Raw genomic sequence first — 19,688 nt, 5'->3', positions numbered from 1 at the left:
ATGGAAGGAAAAGGATAAATGTTAACGTGCAGAACACATGAAAGTTTTAAGGGGGTTCTTTGCAATATTCTGGGCACATGTCTGCAAACCTGAAATTATGTCAAAATAAAAAGTTAGACAACAAAAAAAGCAAACACTGCTTGTGAAGTCCCGGGTGATGGGCTGTTCCCATCTTAAAGCCGTGCAGACAAGCTGGTCTGGGGGTAGCCCCGTCCTCGGGCCACACTCTGGCTGCCTATGCTCCTGCCCTTTCCTTCTTCCCCGTGCTCTGAGTCTTGGGGTCCCAGGCTGGCACCAGGCATGGATTAGAGATTGCCTGTGCAAACAGGGTGACTGGTGGAGAAGCTTCTGTCACTTCTCTTGACCCTTGTTTGGTTTTCTCAGCACCTTCCATCAGGTCTAAAGGGTGAAGAATGTGACTGGTGGATCTCAGGGTGTTGATTGAAACACCAAAAGGAAGCTGTGACTGTATCCCCCCAAAAGACAACCCCAGACCCAATTATTCTCTGTTGGCAGCCAGAATTTTTCCACGAAGAAAGAGGAGAAAAATCAGCATGTGGAGTGAGTTGCAAACTTTCTGTGGAAAGGAAATATTTTAGGTTTGGGGGGCTGGTTATTCTTTGGCATGACCGTGCAGGTTGACCTTGTGGTGTGAGCTGTGTGGACAACTAATGGGCACAGCTGTGTGCCGATAAAGCTTTTTCGACAAAAACAGAGTCAACTACAAAGACAAAGGTGGGGGATCCAGCAAGGAGAGAGTTTACTCAGAAGGATTAGTACGAGGGGCTGCGCTGGAACCAGGGGGCACCGTCACCGCCCCGTCACCCGCACTGGGGTGAATTCACTTTTCTGGAAGCAGGGGCTTTGTGGGTGTGGCTAAAGGGGATCACACTGGGTTGGGGGGCCTGATGCCAATGATCATGTCCTTCCAAGAAGAGAAGACACACATAGATGCACATGGGAAGATGGAGACAAGATGGACAGCTGAGAGGCTGGAGTGATGTGCCCTCAAGACAAGGAAACCGAGGCCAGACGGCCGCCCCTGAAGCCAGAAGAGTCAGGTGCTGTCGTCTCAGGCTGCTGGGCTCGTGGCCCTTTGTGCAGAGCCGCAGGGGCAGGGCCTGCCTCGGAAGTCGCACCCACGTCTCGGCCCACACCTGCCTCTGTCCTCGCTGAGCGTCCCCCCTGCTGCCGCCTGCTGCGTGGGAAACCCCGACTCCACCTTTTGTGGCTTGAAGCTGCCTCCTCCAGGAAGCCTTCAGAGACTGCTATGTGATCCCTGACATTTGCACAGAGAGACAGGGGGCCCGAGGTGGGCCCCACTCATGCCCAATTTGGGCCACACCCTGCTGGGTGCTGGGCCTCCCGGGACAGGGAAGCTGGCTGGAATCGGGGAGCTGCATGGCATGGGGGCTGGGGGGCTCCGTTACCCTGCAGGCTGGGTCCCCACTTCCTTCTCCCACCTCTTTCAGGATGGGTCCTGTCTTTCTTGGGGCTGTCCATGCACGGCGGTGGGGCAGGTGGGACCCCAAATCCCCCAGGCACCCAGACTCCCAGCCAAGAAACGGGCGGCCACTCGTTTGATATGGCTTTATTTTCTCATCCCAGCCACGGCCACAGTCAGCACGAACCCCCCCGGGCCGCCCGCCCGAGGAGGGAAGGAAGCCGGTTCAGAAACATGGGTGCCAGCAACGCCACGTGACGCAGACAGGAGCCCCCTGCCCGGGCCAGGCACTGGGCAGCCAGCCCCTGGAGCTGCTGGGTCTGTGGAGACCCCCTGGCAGGGTGGGTAGGGAGGAAGGAGAAGGGAGAGCAGAGGAGTCAGAGACGGGCCTCCCAGTGCCGCCTGCCCGCTCCTCCCTGCTGAGCCTGGCCTGGCAAGATCCGGGACACCAAGATGGCAGACGGTGCAGGGGGATGGGGGACGGGGAGGCAGGCTGGGAGCAGTGGAGATGCGGCACCCCTGCCCCCCCCCCAGGCCTCACGGGGCTGTGCCAGGCCCTGGTGGCCACGGGGACGGGACCTTGGCAGGTCCCCAGGGCCCAGGAGCCCCTTCTCGCCCTGCCTGCCCCTTAGCTAATACTTAATCAATCATATTGCTAATGAGCTGATAATCCTGATCACCCTGAGATCAATGCCACCCTCTCCAGATTCCTCACAAGGAGGCGGCAACCCCAAAGTGCCTGGTTTGGTTGGAGACCCTCCCCCCAAATTCCACCCAGCCCCCGTTTCCTCCTCAGGGTCCTGGGGGGGTAGTGGGGGGCCCCACAGTCCACAAGGGACACGCAGAGGCCATGAGGGGTCCGCCTGCCACCTCCTCTCCCACAAACGCTCTCGTTTGCTCCCCGATGTCCCTCCTGAGACACAGATGCCTGCCTTCCCAGAATGCACTTCCTTGCACAGATGGGGAAACTGAGGCCTGGGGAGCTGGGGTATGAAGATAGTGAACAGTGGGCACAAGGAGGTGCCCCAGCGGCAACCCCTTCCTCCCCCCAGGGCCGGGAGTTTTCTGGTGCCCCAAAGAGCAAAGTCCCTGGGTCGGGGGTTGGGCACCGGAGGGGAGACGGCCTGGGGGAGGCAGGGGCCTCTCTGTCCTCAGGGCTGGGAACCACTGGGACGGAAGTGGAGGGCACGGGGCTTCGGGAGGGGCCGGCGGAGGTGTGGGGCGCGAGTGAGGCAAGCAGGGACACAGGCGGACAGCCATGCCTGGGGAACATGGGCTTGGGGCTCCCGGGGCCCCCCAGAGTGGGCCTGGGCACTCCATCAGGCCCAGCTGGAGAAGGGGGCGCCGGGCAGGGAACCCACCCTGAGCCGACCCCGCTCGGCCCTGCCCAGGGTTGGCTCAGGGTGAGGGGCCGGGGCTGGAGGCCGGGGGCAGCCCACCGTGCTGTCCCTTTAGTCCAGCGTACACGGCTCCAGGGACCCCAGGGCTCAGCCTGAACCCCACTCCAGAGGCTTTCTACCGAGCTTTCCTCCGAGGAAGTTCAAGGAGGAAAAAAACAGAAAAGAGAATCCCCCAAATCCTAAAGGGCAAACCAGAAAACCTCTGTAATTCGGGGTTCTGGGAGCCTGGGCAGAGGCTGAGGTCGCTGCCCCCTGCCGGGCCGTGTGTGTCCTGAGGGAGGGGGTCCCCGAGGGGCGGCCTGGCCTTCCGGGCGGCGGGGGAGGCTGGAGGAGCAGGGAGGGGTGGCGGTGCAGGCAGGAGGGGCTCGTGGCTCGGGGGCCCCCGTCACTGAGTCTTGGCCTTCAGTAGCAGCCTCTGAACCGCCTTGTAGAGGAGGTCGAAGTGCTGGGGGCACAGCGCGGGTGGGAGTGAGGGTGGGGGTGCCGGACGGGGGCACCTGCTTTGGGTTGGGACATCCGACTCTAGCAGCAGCCCCAGGCTGGCCCCCCACTACCCAGAGCGCACCAGCAGCCCCCAGCCTGCCATACCCGCTCACCTGGACAGCCGTGTAGGCCATTCCGAGGTAGGCACCGATGCAGACGGCCAGAAGCAGGTCACAAATGGCCAGCTTGACCCTGGGGGAGGGAAGGGGGCTGCGGGGTGAGGAGAGGGGTGGCACGGCCCAGCTCACCACAGTCCCCTGGGCCGTAAGGCACACCGGACGGGAGGGGGTCGGCCGGGAACACTGGGCTCCCAAGGGGACCCCTGATGACCGCTCACCTGTATGCATTCATCACCTGCTTCAGCTGGTCATAGAAGACGAACTCGGGGTCCCTGGGGAGAGAGAGCGTTTTCAGGGGGCTCCTGGTGACGGGCAGAACTGCCCGGTCACATCCTGTCCCCAGAGCCCTTTCTCCAAGGCCAAGGTGGGCAATCCCATGGCTCGGGAATGAGAACATCTTGTGTGTGTCAGCACAAGGGCACCAGCTGACTATTCTGGGAAAGGGCTTTTATTCTAAATAACACCCTTCCTGTTAGTTTTTTGGGTATTATAATGTACTTTTAAAAATGAAATACAATGCCTGTTGAAATTTTACTGGTCTGGGAAACATTTCTGTAGAGGATGGGGAACCACAGTTGGATGTGGCTGTGGGTCCACTCTGAGCCTCGGTTTCTTCTTCTACACAGGTTTCTGTCTCCTGGGAGATATGAGTGTCCACGAGATGGGAAGAGGGTGGTGAGCCAGTGCAGGGGGGAGAGGGCATTTCCTGCCCATGGATGCCCGGTGGGCATCTCTCCCACCCTCAAGGCCCTGAGGTGCTTGCTCAGCCCACCCGGGGAGCTCAGGAACATCAGGTACAAAAAAAATAACCCCAATACCTGGGGGCCTACAGTGGGGAGAAGCAACCCAAGGGCAGACAGGGGACCCTGGGGTGAGATTCACCTGAGGCCTGAAGCAGGAAAGGAACACAGAGGGAGGGTGGAGGGTGCAGAGTTGCTAGATGAAATCCCAGACGGCCAGTTAAATTTGAGTTTCAGGTAAACAACAAATAATTCTTTTAGCATAAGTATATCCCAAACACCGCACGGGACATACTTATACTAAAAAACACAATTCATTGTTTATCTGAACTCCAAATGTAACCTGATCTCTTGTACTTTGTACTTTTTTTTAGCCCCCTCCTGTGTTTTTATTTGTTACATCTGAGGCCCTCAGGGGTGGAAGATTCTAGAAGCTCAGCGAAGGCGAGGTCCCGCTCGCCTGCGAGCGACACTGTTCAAGGGCGGAAGGCGGGACTGTGTGAAGTCCGCGGGGTGAGCGGGGCCCTCACCGCTTGTCCGCCTTGGCATGGTGCTGCTTCACGTCCTTCAGGTAGCGGCTCAGGTAGTGCTCGAGTGTGCTGAGGAAGGTGCTGCCCTTGCCCAGCAGCTGCGCGGCCCGGGGCTGGTGGGTGAGTCAGTCCATCACCGAGTCCAGCTGCTTCTGCTGGATCTGCTGCAGGGGACGGCCCTGAGGTCACGGGCCCCCACCCGGCCCCCCGCCACCCCTGCCTGCCCAGCCCGGCCCCTTACCATCTGCTCGGCGAAGACTGGCATGTCTGGAGGGGTGCCCTGCGGGAAGAGGGGGACATGGCTCTGCGTCCAGCCCCGCTTGGCGGGCAGGGGTGGGGGGGCTCGCGGCTGTGGTGGTGGGGGTGCAGCTCACCTTCTCGGTCAGGTTGTAGATGACGTGTGTCAGGGCCTCGGCGATGACCCTCGTGTTCCGGGTAAGGGTCTTGGAGTCGACCCGTGACCTGTGACGGGCGATAGAAAATATGCCTTTCTTGAACCGGGATCGTCTGGAACCACCCCGAACCAAATTATAAAAGGCGGAAAGGCGACCGCTTCTTGGGTCACGTCGCTGGGCCTCGGGCTCTTCTTGAAAAGCGGGGAGGGTCCTCTCCGTCCCTCCTCATGTCCACCCTGAGCCCCCACGGGGCAGAGAACCTGGTTCGCTCTCTGAGAGCCTGAGGTCAGGGTCCGAAGAGGCCCAGGTATGTCTAGCCTGCATCTGGCACACAGGGCTTGACCTCTCAGGGCCTTGACTTCCTGCCTGGAAAACGGGCTCATCTGTTAAGGTCAGAATGCTGAGGATGCTGCTGGCAGGCAAACCGTGTGATGCCCCGTGCTCGGTGGTATGGGCTGAACTGTGCCCCCCAAAAAATGATAGGCTGAAGGGCTTACCCCAAGTCCCATGAGTGTGCCCCTGTTTGGAAATAAGGGCTCTGAAGATGTGAGTAGTTAAAACGAGGCCAGACTGGAGAAGGGGGGCCTCATCCGATGCAAATGGTGGCCTTGGAGGAGAGAAATGTGGACACAGAGACCCACAGGGGAGACGGAGATGGAGACTCGGGTGATGTGGCTACAAGCCAAGGAATGCCACGGATGGCCCCGGAAGCCACCAGAAGTCAGGAGGGGGTCAGGGAACAGGTGCTTCCCTGGAGACTAGGAGGGCAAGACTGTTGTTTAAAAGGGGCATTTTGCAGTTTTCTCTGACTTGGGAAGCTGTACCAGGTCTGCAGGAAAACAACACAGAACACAGCCACCCAGCATGATCTGAGCCACGTGCAGGCAACCAGAAGAAACGGCAAAGAGCGGCAGGGAACAAGTGGGCAGTGAGGCGGTTGTGGGGTGTTGGGGCCGGGAGAAAGCATCTTGTCCTGGAATGGGGGGTGGCAAATGTTACCCCCCGGGCCAAGCTGTCTGATTTGTATGGCCCGCGAGCTGAGAATGGTGTGTGCATTTTTAAATGTTTGGGGGATGGGGAGGATACTATTCATGACATGTGAAAATATATATGAAATTCACATTTCAGTGTCGATCGATAAAGCTTTATTGCCACGCAGCCACACGCATATATTTCCCTCTGAGTTCCGGAACAAGGCCAGGAGACCCCTCTCCACATAGGGCTGGAAGTTCCCAGCCAATGCAGGAAGACAAGAAAAGGAAATAAAAGGGATTCTGTTGGGGGGATGGGTTGTTCTTTTTTACTTTTATTTATTTATTTTTTTTGGAGTAATGAAAATGTTCAAAAATTGACTGTGGTGATGAATGCACAACTATGTGATGATACTGTGACAACTGATTGCACACTTTGGTTGCTTGTATGGTATGTGACAATATCTCAATGAAATTGCAAGGAAAAAAAATTGATCTAGATAATTTAGAGATGCTCAGTGGAAATACTTAGACCTAAACTCTGATTCTAACAGAAAGAGAAAGTGAAATGAAAATAATTTGGATAAATGTCCATAATTGTTGGTTAAAAAAAGACAACAAAGCTTCAATTCTCCTCTACATCTGTTTTTATATCGGTGGCCAGTCTATTTTCACATTCATGTGATGTTAAGGGACATTGGTTTTGCTCTCATTTCTATGATTTTTCTGTATGGAAGGCTGGAATGTTTTATTTTACTTGCATTTCACAATCTGATCATTGTATGTCTCAAACTCTATCCTTCATAAATGGAATTTGTATACTAGAACGGTCAAAAGCTGAGCTGAGCTGAGAAAGAACTGAGCTGAGCTACCAGGGACTGAAGGCAGCTGATTACAACAATCAAAGCCAAAATGGGAACAACAATAAAGCCGTGAATCACTTATTGCAATGGTATAAACAAGTGATTAACCTGGAGAAAAACAGAAAATGTATATGGTTGGGAAGGAAGAAATAAAAGTGTCTTTGTTCTTGGATGATGTGATTGTCTATGTAGAAAATCCCAAAGAACTGACCAAATAACTTCTGAAACTAAAAAGCCCTTATAGCAAGGTTGCAGGATACAAGATTTATGTGCCCAAACCAACTGTTTTCCACTATATACAAACAATGAAGGTTGGAACTTGAAATAAAAAATGCGACACCATTTAGGTTGGTGTCAAAAAAAGAGGAAACAGAACTAGGCACAAATCTAACAAAATAAGTATGAGATCGACAGGAGGAAAACGACAGAATTTTGATGAAAGAAATCAAAGAAGATCTAAATAAACGGGGAGATATTCCACGTTCATGGATAGGAAGACACGATATGGATAAGAAGTCAATTCTTCCCAACGTGGTCTACTGATTCAACACCATCCCTGCCAAAATCCCAGCAAGTTACGTGGTGGATCCTGACAAAACCTGATTCTAGAATTTATCAGGAAAGACAAGAACCCAGAATAGCCAGCAGGTTCCTAGAGAAGATCCAAGCTGGAGGACAGCTACTACCAGACTTTGAGACGGTGTGGTCCCGGTGAAAGAACAGAAAACGGACCAATGGCTCTGAAGAGGCAGCCCACAAACCAAGCCACACAACCACAGTCAACCACAGTCAACTGATCTCTGACAAAGGAGCAGCAGCAATTCATGGAGAAAAGTCTTTTCAACAAATGGTGCTGGAACCACTGGACAGCCACTTGTAAAAACAAAAAAAAAAAAGAAAGAAAGAAAGAACCCAGACAGGCCCAATGAGCTCAAAACGGATCACAGACCTAAATGTAAAATGCAAACTATAAAACTACTAGAAGATAACATAGGGGAAAACCCAATCACCTTGGGTTTGGTGGTGACTTCTTAGAATCAACCCCAAAAGCACAATCTGTGAAAGAAAAGAACTTGACTTCTCAAAAATTAAAGACTTCTGCTTTGTGAATGACACTGATAAGAGAATGAAAAGACAAGCCACAGGCTGGGAGAAAATATTCACAAAAACATGCATTTGGCAGAGGAACCGTATCCAAAACACACAAAGAGTTTTTCAAGCTTGTGCCGGTTTGGATATATTATGTCCCCCAGAAAAGGCCATATTCTTTGATGCAATCTTGTGGTGGCAGACTGATCTTTTTGGTCAGGGTGTGACCTCTTGACTGAACGTCTCCATGGAGATCTGGCCCCGTCCGTTCAGGGTGGGTCTTGATCAGTTCACTGGATCCTTTGGAAAGAGCCACACAGGCCCAGACACTTGCTGACGCTGACGCTCAGACGGCTCGGACACGCAGACAGAAGCATGTTCAGCTGCGGTGAAGCCCCGAGTGTGCCCTGGGATGTGCTAAGACAGGAGCCCCAGGCGCTTAGAAAGAAACCTGGGAGTAAGAACCAAGAATGCACAGGAGCTGAGAGAGGAGCTGAAACACAACCCAGGATCGGCAGACGCCAGCCACCGGCCTTCCCAGCTGACAGTGGTGTTCCGGACGCCATCAGCCTCTCTTCAGTGAAGGTATCCTCTTGTTGATGCCTTAATTTGGACATTTTTATGGCCTTAGAACTGTAAATTTGTAATTTAATAAATCCCCTTTATAAAAGCCAATCTATTTCTGGTATCTTGCATAACGGCAGGCTTAACAAACAGGAACAAAACTCAACGATTAAAAAAAATGGGCAAAAGATCTGAACAGATGCCTTACCAAAGACGATATAGAGATGGCAAAGAAACATATGAGGAAGGCTCTACATCATATATCATTAGGGAACTGCAAATTAAAATGGCAACAAGATACCAGTACACATCTGTCAGAACAGCTAAAATCCAAAAACACCGAAGACAATGCCAAACGCTGGTGAGGCCGGGGAGCAGCGGGGATGCCTCAGGGCTGCTGGGGATGCAAAACGGTCCAGCCGCTTTGGAACACAGTCCGGCAGTTCCTTCCAAAGCCAAACAAGACTCACCATCCGATCCAGCAGTCGTGCTCCCAGGAGCACAACCAAAGGCGGGGAAAACTCACATTTCTGGGCAGCTTGATTCATAACTGCCCCAAACTGGAAGCCGCCAAGATGTGCCTGAAGAGGTGAATGGATGAACCAACTGCAGCCCATCTGTGCGAGGGAGAATTACCCAGGGATAAAAGAAAACAAGCTCTCCGGCCACAGGAAGACACGGAGGAACCTTAAATGCACGTGGCTGAGGGAAAGAACCAGTCTGAAAAGGCCGCACGTTGTGTGATTCCAACTACGTGACGTTCCGGAAAAGGCGAAAGTATACAGACAGTACAAAGTTCAGGGGTTGCCAGGGGTTCTGGGGAAAGGGTAAAGCAGGGGAGCCCAGGGCAGTGAGACCCCAAGAATTGCACGACGCAAAGAGGGGACCCTGATGGAAACTCTGGACTCGAGTTCCTGGTAATATATCAATATGGGTTCGTTTTACTGTAACACGTCCCGAGCTAATGCAAGTGGTTAATAATTTGGGAAATTTGGGGGACCGTGGAAACTCTGTCCTAGTTCTATCTGCTTAAATTATCTGTAAACCCTAAAACCATTTTTAAAAATAAAGTCTATTAATTAAAAAAAAAATCAAAAGAAGAATGGTATCCGAGATGTGTGAAAATCCACACGAAATCCGCATTTTGGTGACCACGGATAAAGTTTTACTGGCACACAGCTGCACCCGCCCAGTTTCATGCCGTCTGTCTTTCCAGCTCTAACAGTGAAGGTGAGCTGTCGCGTCGGAGACCGTGTGGCCCAGAAAACTGAAAATACTGACGCTTTGGTCCCCTGCAGAAACGCTCTGACATCCTAGGCCCACCCACCGGAACCTTCCAGACTATGGTAGAAATACGTTCACTCTCAGAAGCAGGGAAAACAAATTTCTTTCGTTTTTCCTCTGTCCGGAGTCTTCTTCTTCTCTCCACTCTAGCTGCTTCACCCGCATTTTGCAACTCTTCACCGAGGGTCAATTAGAAGTTCTCCAAATCCCTAGGAGGTAGATCTCACTGGGCCAGAAATGGATTGGTTTTCATAAAGGGGATTTATTAGGTTACACATTTACTCATAAAAGTGCCCAAACTAAGGCATCAGCAAGAGGACACCTTCACTGAACAGAAGCCGATGGCGTCCGGAACACCTCTGTCGGCTGGGAAGGCACGTGGCTGGCGCCTGCTGGTTCTTTGCTCCCGGGTTCTGGTTTCAAAATGGCTTTCTCCAAAGTGTCTCTGGGCTTCTGTCTCTCTTAGCTTCTCTCTCTAAGCTTCTGTGCATCCTTGCATGTTCTAGGGCATTTCTCTCTAAGTGTCTGGGGGTCCTCTCTTAGCTTCTCCGAGGCAAACTCTGGGCTTCATCTCTTAGCTTAGCATCTCTGAACATCCTTCTGTCTGCATCTCTGAGCATCTCCAAACTTCTGTGTCTGCGTTGGCTCTTAGCTTCTCCCAGAGGCTAACTCTGGATTACATCTCTTAGCTTCTCTCCAAAATGTCTCTCCCAGCTTCTCTGAGCTCCTTCACCCCGTGAGCTAATTAAGGAGTCCAGTGATCTCATTAAAACCCACCATGAATGGGCGGGGTCGCATCTCCATGGAAATGATCTAATCAAAAGATCCCACCCTAATCAAAAGACTACTAAGTCTGTCCCCACAAGATTGCATTAAAGAACGTGGCATCTGTGAGACACGGGACATAACAGATTCAAACTAGCACAGTCATTTAGTGCAGTGACTTGAGGACCCACTGATCCCAAGGACAGAAACCAGTGAGAGAGGCACTGGGGGTGAACAAGTGTCACCCGCTGAGCCTCATGGCCCAGGAGGAACTTTGGGGACAAAGCTGCCTGTATAAAGTGGGGGCACAAGGCAGCAGCCTGGAAATGCTTCATCCCCTTTGCCATGGGGTCTGGCCCTGAACCCTCTCTTCCCCACCTGCCTTCCCTCAGACTCTCCTTGGCTCTCATGGCTCCTTCTTGGCTCATGCCCCTCAGCACTGACGTCACCTCCTCCAGGAAGACTTCCCTGATTGCCCAAGACTGGCCGAGCTGCCTTTGCTCTGACAGTGCCCTGCCCCCTGCTGGCTGGACGGTGATTACTATGCCCAGCCCCCACCAGGGGTGTGAGCCTCTTCCAAGACCACATGTACAAGCCCCTCACCCCCAGCAAACAGGCATCATGTAGCTGGATTCGTGCTGGATGTGCACTGGGTGGGCAGACTGTTACAGGTCCTGGGACGCATCAGTGGATGCCACCAAACAACCCCTGACCCCTCACCCTGTCAAGGGACAGCATGCAAAGTCGATACATAAAACAGGAAGCTCAGGGTCCCCGAGGGAAATGACATGGGTGGGGGGCAAGTGTGTGGGTAACTTTAGGTGGGTGGGTGGTGGGGAGGGCTTGCCAAGGTGTATGAGGCCAGACTGAGGGGGGTCGGGGCACCCAGGGCACAGCTGCTGGGTCTGAGGAACAGGATGGGGTCACAGGTCACCTGGTCCTAAATCAGGGGCCACTGGGAACTAGTGGTCACACGTGAGGGCTGGGTCTCCCCGAATTCCCATTTCCCTGTCCCCACAGAGGGGACCCCAGGAACCGTCAGGTTCCAGCCCTGGGACCCAGCCTGCCCCCACTCTGTCCATCACTCTCCTGACCACAGCCAGGTGGCTGCCCAGCCCAACCCCGGCCTCGCCACTGGCCCCTTCCCTGCTGCCCACATCGCTGCTTCCCCCGGGGCCGAGTGCCCGGCAGGCAGGGAGCAGCGCCAGGATGTACTCACCGCACATCCATGATGCTGCTGCGCCGGCCATCATGGTGGCTCTCCAGGTGGGAGAGCGTGAAGGCGGACAGTCAGCGGATGGTGAAGCGCTCGTGCTCCCAGGCCAGGATGTCCTCCGCCAGGTTAATCTTCTTGTGCAGCACGGAGAAGTGCATGGCCAGAAACTGGTGGGTGGCCACCTGCTGGCGGTGGGCAGGTGGGGTCATGGGGCTCCGTTCACCCTGCCAGAGGGTCCGGCCAGGCCCCTGCCAGCACCTCACAAAGGTGGCCGCCCAGGTCCTCTGGAGCATTCCACAGACACTTGCCCGGCAGGGAAGGGCTCTCGGGCCAGGGTCTGAACCTGGCCGGGCCCCTGACCTCCCCCAGCACCTCCCTCACCATCTTGAACCTCCTGCATCTGGAAAACGGGGAGCGAACCATGTGCCCCCCAGAAACGCCTCCTGGTATGGTCAGGGCAGAGCAGAGACATCCCAGAGAACGAGGATGGGCCTTGGGGAGCAAGCAAGAGTGAGGGGCTCACCACCCACGGTGGCCGAAAGGAGGACACAGCCTGAGTGTCCACGACAGATGAAGGAGAAACAAAACAGGGTCCCCCCCACGTGACGGAGTAGCACCCAGCCATAAGCAGAAACGAGGCTCTCATTTGTGCCACAACAGGGGTGAACCCCAAAGACCTTGTGTTGGGTGGAAGAAGCTGGAAACGAAGGGGCAGACGCTGGAGGATCTCCCTTCCGTGAAGTAACTAAAACCAGCAGATTCACAGACGGGAAGGAGAAGGGAGGCTAGTGGGGGCTCAGGGAGGGGGAGTGGGGTGTCCCGGCTTCGTGGGTGCGGCTTCTGGTTGGGGGGTTGGAAGAGTTTGGATAACGGATAGAGGCGATGGGAGCACAACACGGTGAGTGTAATGAACACCACTGAACCGTCCGCCCGGAAGGGGCAGCGATGGGAGGGTGAATGTGCTATCGCAGCCCCCACCCCCGGCAGGCACCCACCGTCTCGAGCTCCCGCAGGAAGGCGCGCTGCAGGGCCCCTCCCGGGGCGGCCTGGACACGTGCAGATGCGGGCTGTTCCCCGGCCCAGCGTGTCCCGGCGGAGCACGAAGGCCACGTCGTCCTGCAGTGAGCTGGGATCTGCACGGGGCAACGGGAGCTGGTGGGGGGCAGCGGGAACCACAGTGTCCCCCGCTGTGGCTTCCAAGCCCCCCGCCACCCCCCACGCTCCCGGCCACCCCCGAGCGCTCACCCGTGTGGCCTAGGTTGTCCTCCAACCAGCGCTTGGTTCCCTGGTAGTTGAACCTGCCCCCTCCGGAAGCGAAGAACAGGAGGCTGTACCTGGCGGGGGAGGACCAGGTGTGTTAGCTGGGACAGGTGTGCGCCCTGGGATGGAGAGACAAGGCCAGGTCGTAGAGCCCCAGAGGACGGCGGCCAGCTGGGAGACGGTCCCCCCAGGTGGGCGGCCTTCCCCAGCCCTCCCCGGGGCAGGTCCCCCGCCTCGCCGGAGCGTTCTCTGGGGTGGGGGCATCCCGGGCACTGGGGGGTGCTGAGTGGCCTCCTCAGGCTCCCCCATCTCGATGCCAGTGGCACCCTCTGCTGTGACAGCCACAAATGTGCCCAGACACCACCCAGTGTCCCCTGGGTGCTGAGTCATCCTGACGAGAACCACCACTTTAGGGGAACAGTCTCTGAGCCCCCTCACATCCAGGAGGGACTGGGCTGACCAACAGAAAATTAAATACCCACTGAACATCCCTGAAAACTAAATGGAGTTGTCCTTGTAAAGAGGAGAGCAGGGCTGCCTCCCTCAGGGCAGGACAGGAGCCAGGACTGCAATGGGTAGGGGGACGGAGAACCCAGCCTGCTGCCCACCCCCCCATTTACCACCAGACGCCTCCACCCTGTTGGGCCGTGGTGTCATTTCCACCCATGCCCCCGTGCATTTTGCAGCAGCCGGGGCGTGTGGAGACACCCAGGAGACCCCTGGCCCTGCTGGGAGCCCTCTCTGGAGACCCCTGGACCCCAGGCCCTGCCCTGCGCCCCCGGCTTTTCCTCCAGCTCTCCCCACGGGCCCCCCCAGCTCAGCAGTGCAGCACCCACCCCTCTCCCTCCGAACGGCTGTAGGTGAGCGAAGTGAGGCCTAGAAAGGGTCTGGCACGGTTGCCCGCCGTCGAGGGTGGCCTCCAGCCCGCTGGCTGGGTCCTTCTACCTACACAAGAGTCTCCAGGGGCAGTGGGAGGTTTGCCGTCACCGACCGAGCTGCCCCGGAGTAGTGGGTAAAGGCCAGGATGCCAGGGAAATTTGAATTTCAGAGAAAGAAATAATTGTCTTTTTTTAGTATAAGCATATCCCAAATTATTGCATGGGATATACTTATCCTAAAAGAACAACGACAACAAATTTTGTTGTTATCTGAAATCCAAATTTCACCGGGTGTCCTGGATTTTATTTGCTAACTCCGGCCACCCCACCTGCCTGGACTTGGATGTAACTGCTGTAGCTGGGGCAGTCACTTTGTGACCATGAGGGGAAGGCAGTGAAACACTCAGGCGCATGAGCTTTTCTTTCTTGGGAGCTTTTTGATGACTGACTCAATCTCTTTGCTTGTGATTGGTTTGTTGAGGTCCTCTATTTCTTTACCTTGCTCCCCTCACCTTGGCCCACAGGTGAGTCCTGTGCACTCAGGGCCCCTGAAGGCTCTGGGCTGGGGACTAGCAGTCTCCCAATCCAAACCTACTTTCCCTCCGAGAGATCTTGGGGTGCAAGGCACAGGCAAGAGCCAGGGGACAGAGGCATAGCTACCTGCACCTGCAGTTCAGGCCCTCCACACAGCGTGGCCAAGTACCTGGGTGGGAGCTCCTCCGGGGCCTGGTCCCCAGGTCTGCGAGGCCGAGTCATCACTGGACATGTCTTTCTGGATCCGGCTCTTTCAGCCTCGCCCGAGCCTCCCTAGACCGATTTGGGCCCGTCCATGCACAGCTGCTCGACTCCCCAAGCACAGATGAAGCCTAGAAGTGGGAGGTGGAGTGGCCTGTGTATTAGTAAGGGTTCTCTGGGGAAACAGAATCAATGAGAGGTGTCTCTGACTATCAAATTGTAAAAGTGACTTACGCAACTGTGGGTATGCACGAGTCCAAATTCTGTAGAGCAGTCAGCAAACTGTCAACTCCAAGAAAGATGTCCGTTAAACTCCTCAGGAAATGAACCAGCAACTTTGACGAACTCCTCAGGAAATGAACTGGGATCTTTGAAGAACGTGTTCTATGAACTCCTCAGGAAACGAACCGGCAACTTCGACAAACTCCTCAGGAAATGCTTCACTGGATGGCTGAAGAAGTGAAGGTCCTCTAACTGTCTTGCTTGTAAGTCTTCAACTGATTACTTGGATTAAATCCAGCCAATTGCATTCTCTCATTGAGGAAGTCACACCCTTTGGTGAGTCATCAGTCACAGCTGCAGTCAACTGCCTGATGATTTAATAAACCAGCCTGTTGGTTTATTAACCAGCCTCAAATGTCCTCACAGCAATTGTTAGGACAGTGTTTGCTTGACCAGACAGCTGGGTACTATCACCTGGCCAAGTTGACACATGAACCTAACCATCACAAGGTCTTTTCTGGTGTTCGTTAAATTTATTACTAAATACTAGATTCTTTGGTTGCTATTGTAAGTGGAATTTTTAATTTCTTCCTCTTGCTGCACATTGCTTGTGAATAAGAACACTACAGATTTTTGCATGTTGATCTTGTACCTGCCACTTTGCTGCATTCATTGATTAGCTCCAATAGCTTTGCTGTAGATTTTTCTGGATTTTCTTCATATACAATCATGTCATCTGCAAACAGTGAAAGTTTTACTTCTTCCTCTCAAATTTGGATGCCTTTTATTTTTTTCTTTCCGGATTCCTCTAGCTAGAACTTCCAGCACAATGCTGAATATCAGTGGGGACAGTGGGCATCCCTGGCATTGACTCTGCAAATCAGTAGGTAGAGTTAACATCTTAATTATATTGAGTCTTCCAATCCAAAAACACGGTATGCTCTTCCATTTTTTTAGGACTTGTACAATTTCTTTTAGCCATTTCTTATAATTTTCTTTGTATAGGTCTTTTGTGGCCTTCGTTAAATTTATTACTAAATACTGGAATCTTTTGGTTGCTATTGTAAGTGGAATTTCTAATTTCTTCCTCTTGTTGCACATTGCTTGTGAATAAGAACACTACAGATTTTTGCATCTTGATCTTGTAGCTTGCCACTTGGCTGTATTCATTGATTAGCTCCAATAGCTTTGCTGTAGATTTTTCTGGATTTTCTTCATATACAATCATGTCATCTGAAAACAGTGAAAGTTTTACTTCTTCCTCTCCAATTTGGATGCCTTTTATTTTTTCTTTCCGGATTGTTCTAGCTAGAACTTCCAGCACAATGCTGAATATCAATGGTGATGGTGGGCATCCCTGGCATTGACTCTGCAAATCAGTAGGTAGAGTTGACATCTTAATTATATTGAGTCTTCCAATCCATGAACACATTATGTTCTTCCATTTTTTTTAGCACTTGTTCAATTTCTTTTAGCCGTTTCTGATAATTTTCTTTGTATAGGTCTTTTGTGGCCTTCATTAAATTTATTACTAAATACTGGAATCTTTTGGTTGCTATTGTGAGTGGAATTTTTAATTTCTTCCTCTTGCTGCACATTGCTTGTGAATAAGAACACTACAGATTTTTGCCTGTTGATCTTGTACCTGCCACTTTGCTGCATTCATTGATAAGCTCCAATAGCTTTCCTGTAGATTTTTCTGGATTTTCTTCATATAGAATCATGTCATCTGCAAACAGTGAAAGTTTTACTTCTTCCTCTCCAATTTGGATGCATTTTATTTCTTTTTCTTTCTGGATTGCTCTAGCTAGAACTTCCTTCACAATGCTGAATATCAATGGTGACGGTGGGCATCCCAGTCTTGTTCCACATCTTAGAGGGAAAGCTTTCAGTCTCCCCCCATTGAGCGTGATGTTAGCTGTGGGTTTTTCATATATTGCCTTTATCGTATTCAGAAAATTCCCTTCTGTTCCTATCCTTTGAAGTGTTTTCATCAAGGAACGATGCTGAATTTTGTCAAATGTCTTTTCTGCATTGATAGAGATGATCATGTGGTTCTTTTGCTTTGATTTATTGATGTGGTGTATTACATTAATTCATTTTCTAATGTTGAACCAGCCTTGCATACCTGGAATAAAACCGACTTGGTCGTGGTGCATAATTCTTTTAATGTGCTGCTGGATTTGATTTGTGAGTATTTTGTTGAGTATTTTTGCAACTATATTCATCAAAGAGATTGTTCTATAATTTTCTTTTTCTGTAGTATCTTTGTCTGATTTTGGTATTAGGGTGATGTTGGCTTCATAGAATGAGTTGGATAATTTTCCCTCCTCTTCAATTTTTTTTGAAGGGTTTGAGCAGGATTGGTATTAGTTGCTTCTTGAATGCTTGGTAGAAGTCACATGTGAAGCCGTCTAGTCCTGGGCTTTTCTTTTTTGGGTGCTTTTTGATGACTGACTCAATCTCTTTGCTTGTGATTGGTTCGTTGAGGTCCTCTATTTCTTTATCTTGCTCCCCTCACCTTGGCCCACAGGTGAGTCCTGTGCACTCAGGGCCCCTGAAGGCCCTGGGCTGGGGACTAGCAGTCCCCCAATCCAAACCTACTTTCCCTCGGAGAGATCTCGGGGTGCAAGGCACACGCAGGAGCCGGGGGACAGAGGCATAGCTACCTGCACCTGCAGTTCAGGCCCTCCACGCAGTATGGCCAAGCACCTGGCTGGGAGCTCCTCTGGGGCCTGGTCCCCAGGTCTGCGAGGCCCTCAGTCTGGACACATCTTTCTGGAACCGACTCTTTCAGCCTCGCCCGAGCCTCCCTAGCCGAATTTCGCCCGTCCACGCACAGCTGCTCAACTCTCCGAGCACAGATGAAGCCTAGAAGTGGGAGGTGGAGTGGCCTGTGTATTAGTAAGGGTTCTCTAGGGAAACGGAATCAATGAGAGGTGTCTCTGACTATCAAATTGTAAAAGCAACTCATGCAACTGTGGGTATGCACGAGTCCAAATTCTGTAGAGCAGCCAGCAAACTGTCAACTCCAAGGAAGATGTTCAATGAACGCCTCAGGAAATGAACCGGCAACTTTGATGAACTCCTCAGGAAATGAACTGGGATCTTTGAAGAACGTGTTCGACGAACTCGTCAGGAAATGAACCAGCAACTTCGGCGAACTCCTCAGGAAATGCTTCACTAGTATGACCCATTATCTTAGGCTGTCTAGGCAACTGACTGTCTTGATTAGTTTATTCTGGAGCTTGTTTTCACTCTTTTACCTGGGATTTTCTTGTTGGTTGGCTTTTTTCTCTAACCTTTGGTGTTTAGTTCATCTTATTCTAGACGTTTAGTTTACACTCTGTTTAGTTGATCAGTTTTTCACCTCTTGGTCTTCTGTTTCTTGCCCTGCCTCTATGCAGCATTTTTGTGAGATGATCTCCTCAGATATGGTCAGCGCCAGTCAGGGTTTCCTAATCCAGAGAGGAACAGGTCTCGGGAGGAGGGTATGGACTTTTCTTGAAAATGAGACCCTCCTGTGCGGCCTTTAGACTCTGTGCTTCTCCTATGCTGTCCAGCATGTGGCACTTGCCAGCCCGCAGTACGACCACCAGTGTAAGGATGCGGAAGCCTTACGAGTCAGATCCCTTCCCCCATCCCATAGGCTTTCCAGAATGAAGCCTCTCCAAAATTGTCTTCTCACGTGCTATGTCTAGGCCTCGGGCTATGTCTGGGGCTAGGTCTAGGGCTGTGTCTAGGGCAATGTTAGGAGTAGATATAGGTTAAGGATTGGGATAGGGCTAGGGTTAGGGTTGGGGAAAATGGACCTTTCCCCAGCCCAGCCTCATATGCCTCCTGGGAAAGGGAAAACTCACACCCCACTCCAGGGTGTCCAACCAGATCTCTGTCCCCAACCCACAGGCTGCCCAGACTGAAGCCTCTGGGAGTGTGTCTTCTCGTGTGTTGTCCCAGGTCTAGAGCTAGTGCTAGGACTAGGGCTGGGACTAGGGCTAGGGGTGGGGCTATGGCTGAGGCTAGGGCTAGGGGTGGGGTAGGTCTAGGGCCATGAGAGGGACATGGATACTCATAGGGTTAGGGATAGGAATAGATTCATGGATAAGGGTTAGGATTAGGGATAGGCCTACAACGAGAGATAGGGTTATGTATAGGGATGAGGTTTTCGCTAGGGTTAGGGTTAGGGTTAGAGTTAGGGTTAGGGATAGAGATAGGGTTACCAATAGTGTGCGGCTTAGGTTTAGGTTTAGGGTTATGGTTAGAGGTTAGGGTTACGGTTAGGGTTAGTGCTAGGGTGCATTTTAGGTATATGATAGGTTACGGATAAGGTTAGGTTTAGGGTTATGGATAGGAATAAAGTTAGGATTAGGGTTTGGTTTAGGGTTAAGGTTACGGATAGAGATACACATACTGGTACTGTTAGGGAAACAGTTTAGGTTAGTGCTAGGGTTAACCCCAACCCTAATCCTCATCTTATCCCCATCCATAAACCTAACTCAATCCCTATCCCTAACCCTAACCCCAACACTAATCTTAACCCTAACCCTATCCATATCCCTACAATATCCCTAACCCTGATCCTAACCCTCACCCTAACCCTAAACCTATCCCTAACCCTCTCCTTTCCCTATCCCTAAACAACCCTATGCATATACCTATCATATCCCTAACCCTAACCCTATCCCTATCCATAAATGTTTCTCAATCCCTATCCCCATGCCTAATCCTAA

The 19,688-nt window shown here is 52.3% G+C and overlaps 1 pseudogene; it reads right to left on the bottom strand.

Moving 5' to 3' along the window:
• Positions 1-1,633: 1,633 nt before the first annotated feature.
• Positions 1,634-19,688, bottom strand: part of LOC119513307 — a 44,781-nt pseudogene continuing 26,726 nt past the window's right edge.

The sequence above is a fragment of the Choloepus didactylus genome, chromosome 18 (assembly GCF_015220235.1).
Source record: "Choloepus didactylus isolate mChoDid1 chromosome 18, mChoDid1.pri, whole genome shotgun sequence".
NCBI classification, from domain to species: Eukaryota; Metazoa; Chordata; class Mammalia; order Pilosa; family Megalonychidae; genus Choloepus; species Choloepus didactylus.
This window is presented reverse-complemented; position numbering and strand designations above follow the sequence as displayed.